Below are 5,791 nucleotides of genomic sequence, written 5' to 3' on the forward strand. Positions count from 1 at the left end.
ATTAAGATCCATAAGACTTCTCAAGGTCTGGCATTGTCACAATCTCATTATATTAAGACAGTACTTAAAAAATTCAAGCACTAGGGTTTTAAAGTTGCAAAGACTCCAATTGACGTGAATCTTGCATTAGCAAAGAACAAAGGCCAAAGCATATCACAATTGGATTATGCTCGTGTGTTGGGTTGCTTAATGTACATCATGAATTGTACATGACCAGATATAGCTTGCGCTATAAGTAAATTGAGTCGATATACGAGCAATCCAGGTCAATCTCATTGGATGGCCATGAAACGAGTTTTGGGGTATTTAGTACATACCCAAGACTTTGCTTTGCACTACAGTAAATATCCTGCGGTCTTTGAGGGATACTGTGATGCAAATTGGATCACCGGATCAACTGATTCCAAGTCCACAAGTGGATATGTATTCACTATTGGTGGAGGAGCGGTATCTTGGAAGTCGTCCAAACAAACTTGTATTGCCCGCTCTACAATGGATGCTGAGTTCATAGCCTTGGATAAAGCCGGTGAAGAAGCTGAATGGCTCCGGAATTTCTTGGAAGATATTCCATTTTGGCCCAAACCGTTGGCACCAATATGCATACATTATGATAGTCAAGCGGCAATTAGAAGGGCTGGGAGCGTTATGTATAACGGTAAATCTCGTCATATACGACGAAGACATAAAACCGTTAGACAATTACTCTCTAGAGGAATTATCACTATTGACTATGTAAAGTCAAGTGATAATGTGTCGGATCCACTTACAAAAGGCCTAACTAGAGAGGTAGTTGAGAAGTCATCAAGGGGAATGGGACTTTGGCCGAGAACAAGTCATAGTGACGGTAACTCTACCTAGAAGACTGGAGATCCTTAAGATCTAGGTTCAAGGAGATCAAACAAAGTCATTAATGACGGTTCAACATTGTCAAATAAACTTTTGGTCCATTCTCGTGATGAGACAATGTTCGGTACCAAGGATAAAGCATTAAGGCTTTTTAATGATTTCTAAATTTGATACGGGGTATATCAAATAGTGTATCTACGGGATGACACGTTTAGGAATCACCTATGTAAGTGTGAAGTGTTAGCCGCTTCAAGGAGAACTTCGTAAGGCCAGTTCTCTACGCACTTATGAAACCAGGCGGTGTTCATGGCTGAAACGAACACAACAATGAGAACCAAAGAAGGTTAAGGGTTGGTTGTGTGACTTGTGGTTGTCTAGGTATACACCAAAGTTCGACGGTTCAAAGATATCAAATCTACCAATTGATCGAGTATAGCCGACATAAGTTCACTACGGAAAGTTCAAAGGGAAACCTACTTATCCAGGTGCAATTAATCCTTACTTGCGAATCACACAGTTTTTCATGCATACTTCCGTGATATAGCCATTCCTCATTCATGTGGGGGATTGTTGGGTTTTTTTATGTATTTAATTAATATATTAAATACTTAAAAGAGGGTGAATGGGAAATGGAGGGAAATAAAATTTTTGAGTGAAATTTTAAGTTCCCCCCTTTGGTAAATGGACATTGTCCCATATTGGAAGAGGAAGAGGTTTTTATAGGTATATAAGAAATTGCTCTTCTTCTAGCTCTTAAAGAGTTGAGAAGAAGGCAAGCCTCACGCGTCGTCGTCGTCGCTTGGCTCGGCTCGGCTCGGCTTCAGCTTCGGCTTCGGCTTCGGATTCGAATTTGGATTTGGTCAAATGATCGACTGATTGATTAACTTTTTGGATCAAATTTATTTGTTGATAGTAAAATATTAACAGAAATGTTATTAAATACTTATTTTAATAACAGAATATTAATATTAAATCCAATCCATTTTTCTGTTTTGGTAACAGAAAATTAACTACCCTCTTAAATTTCCCACTTTATTTTCCCTCTTTATTGTTTGTAAATGGCCATTTATGTAATGGCATTTATGCTGTGGCCGTTTTGCATAAACAACCATTCTGAAGAGTTGCACCTCTTCAGATTTCAGCCCTACTTTGGCTATAAATACAACACTATTCTGCTCAGAATTTCACTACGATTTTCTGAGTTTCTTCTCCTTCTTCTGCATACTTTTAGCATCAAACAAAGCAAAAGTAAGTGTGATTTGCTTCTAAACTTTGTGTTCGCTGAAACACTGGGGTTTGAAGTACCACTATACCAGTGTGTAATTCGTTCTATCCTGGGAGGAAATAATCCATAACCTTGGGTACTAGGACGGGATTAAATTCCTTAAGGAAACACTGTGAATTCAGTGGGCTCGAATTGGTTTTCTGTCATTTCTGTATATGTTCATTTCCGTTTATATTCATTTATATTTCCAGAATTATTTTACAAATACAGTATACTAACAAGCTTAAGGAATTTAATATATTTTCTGTATTTGTACTTACTGTTTCTGGGGAGTAAAACCTTTGTGGTTTTGTACTCTATTGGAGATTAAAATCTACGTGATTTTAACGTTTGTGTCATTCTTTTACAGAAATGACTAATGAGAATGAGAACCAAGCTGTTCCAATGGTGACTGCCAATGCCTCAACAAGCCGAACGACACCGGCAGCATTGGCACCGGCGGAGAAACCTGAAAAATTTTTCGGGATTGATTTCAAGCGCTGGCAGCAAAAGATGTTCTTCTATTTGACTACTCTAAGTCTCCAGAAGTTCATCAAGGAAGATGTTCCCGTGCTGTCCGATGAAACTCTAGAAACTGAACGCTTTCTCGTGATTGAGGCGTGGAAGCATTCAGATTTTTTGTGCAAGAATTATATTCTAAGCGGGCTGGAGGATGCGTTGTATAACGTCTACAGTGGCGCAACAACGTCAAAGGAACTGTGGACTGCGCTTAAGAAGAAATACAAAACCGAAGATGCCGGGTTGAAAAAGTTTGTTGCTGCAAAGTTTTTGGACTACAAAATGGTAGATAGCAAGTCTGTTATTACCCAAGTCCAGGAATTGCAAGTGATTATTCACGATCTCCTTGTTGAAGGTATAAATCAAATTAATATTGATGTTGAAAGTAGTAATCTTAGTATTTTTACTAACAGAAATTTCATTGAAGGTCTTGTCATCAGTGAAGCATTTCAAGAAGCAGCGATGATTGAGAGTTGCCTCCTTTATGGAAGGACTTCAAAAACTACTTGAAACACAAACGCAAGGAGATGTCCCTTGAAGATCTCATTATTCGGTTGAGAATCGAAGAGGACAACAAAGCTGCTGAAAAGAGAGGCCGTGGAAACTCAACAATAATGGGAGCAAATATTGTTGAAGAGAACAAAAAGAGGAAGAAGGCTTCTGGACCAAAATACAACCCAAGCAAGAAGCGGTTCAGTGGAAACTGCTACAACTGTGGAAAAATCGGACACAAATCTACGGAGTGTCGTGCTCCGAAGAAAGACAAGAAGAAGGGTCAAGCAAACATGGTTGAAAAGCATGATGATGTTGATGACTTATGTGCCATGCTTTCCGAATGCAACTTGGTGGACAATCCTAAAGAGTGGTGGATTGATTCTGGAGCCACTCGCCATGTTTGTGCTGTTAGAGAAGCTTTTGCTACTTATGCTCCTGTTGGACCCGATGAGACGATTTCTATGGGAAATGCTTCAAAGGCCAAGATTGAAGGATGTGGGAAGATATTTCTCAAAATGACTTCCGGTAAAGTGGTGACTTTGAACAACGTCCTTCATGTTCCCGAGATTAGGAAGAATTTAGTCTCTACTGGACTTCTTGTTAAGAATGGTTTTAAATGTGTTTTTGTTTCCGATAAGGTTGTAATAAGTAAGAATGAAATGTTTGTAGGAAAAGGTTACCTCACTGAGGGCCTTTTCAAGCTGAATGTAATGGTTGTTGAAAATAATAATAAAATTTCAGCTTCGTCTTACTTAATTGAGTCAAATGAATTATGGCATATACGTTTGGGTCATGTCTATTATAAAACCTTACGGAAAATGATTAATTTGGAAGTATTGCCCAAGTTTGAATATGACAAATCAAAATGTCAAGTATGTGTGGAATCTAAGTATGTTAAACATCCTTATAAGTCGGTTGAAAGGAATTCAAATCCTTTAGACTTAATTCACACAGATATTTGTGACATGAAGTCAATACCATCTCGCGGTGGAAAGAAGTATTTCATAACTTTTATTGACGATAGTACTCGATATTGCTATGTTTACTTACTTAATAGTAAAGATGAAGCAATAGACGCATTCAAGCAATACAAAAATGAAGTTGAAACGCAACTTAATAAGAAAATCAAAATGATAAGAAGTGATAGGGGTGGTGAATATGAATCTCCTTTTGAACAAATATGTTTAGAATATGGAATTATTCATCAAACAACGGCCCCTTACACGCCCCAATCCAATGGGATTGCAGAAAGAAAGAATCGTTCATTAAAGGAGATGATGAACGCATTATTGATAAGTTCTGGTTTGCCACAGAACTTGTGGGGGGAAGCCGTTCTTACGGCTAGCCGAATACTAAATCGAGTACCCCATAGCAAAACACAATCCATTCCATATGAAAAATGGAAAGGAAGGATGCCCAACTTGAATTATTTTAAAGTGTGGGGGTGTTTGGCAAAAGTGCAAGTTCCTAAATCCAAAAGGGTAAAAATAGGACCGAAAACCGTTGATTGTGTTTTCAAAGGATATGCGACTAATAGTAAAGCATATCGATTTCTGGTTCATAAATCAGAAAATCCCGACATTCATAATAATACGGTTATAGTATCAGATAATGCTGAGTTCTTTGAAAATATATATCCGTATAATTTCATTTTCCCGACATCTTATTAACATGGGTAAACCCTCCATATCATTAGATATTCTATTGGAACATCATTGTTGAGAGACGGAAGCCTAGAACTCGAATTCAAAGGGTTTGAACTTCAAAAGGTAATGTCCTCACCCTCTAATTGATTCTAGCATTGGTTTAATGATTATAAATCCTAGTTCATGAGATATGAGTTGTTGGATTTGATAGAAAAGCATGAACGATTATAGGGTTGGGGTGTTGAGTGTTGATTATTGGTTAAGGGTGTTGTTTGCCTTATGGGTGATGAAGAATAATGTTGGTGTAATCATTTGAGACCTTAGAATTTATCTAGGAACAAGAGAATGGGTTGTTGGGTGTAGAGACACCATTAATAAGGACTATGAAGCTTTATTATCATCAAGTGTTTGATAAAATGCTTAAGTAACCAAAACATGAGCATTATAGCTAATATGGAATCCCTTTGAGTTGTATTGCTATAGATTAAAGTTGAAAGGATTGACAAACGTTGTATTACACTCAAGAGCAGGAAGTTAAGGTGTGTAAGGCTAACTCTTTACGTTTGGGAATGTCTATGATTCTCCCTACGTCCCATTCATTATGATCATTACCAGTTTCCTCAGAAAGGAACTATGCCTTATTTCCCTGAACAGTAGTAGGACTTCTAGTCTCTAGATGGCATAGTCTCATAATCATTCGACATTCTATGAGTTTCAGTTATGACAAATCAACTTATTACGAATATTCATCTCAGTCTAATCCTATTCACTATTCCAGTATCATGTAACCCAGTATGGCTCATTATTTCAGTCAGTTCCTGATTTTATATTCTTGAATGTTGAACACCTGTATTTGGGCCTGAGGCCGCAGTTTATGCTTTATGCATCTTTGGGAATGAGGCCGCAGTTATGTATACATATACTTGGGCCCGAGGCCGCAGTTGTGCACACACACACACACACACACACACATATATATATATATATATATATATATATATATATATATATATATATATAT

Source organism: Nicotiana attenuata, unplaced genomic scaffold (assembly GCF_001879085.1).
Source record: "Nicotiana attenuata strain UT unplaced genomic scaffold, NIATTr2, whole genome shotgun sequence".
Taxonomy (NCBI): domain Eukaryota; kingdom Viridiplantae; phylum Streptophyta; class Magnoliopsida; order Solanales; family Solanaceae; genus Nicotiana; species Nicotiana attenuata.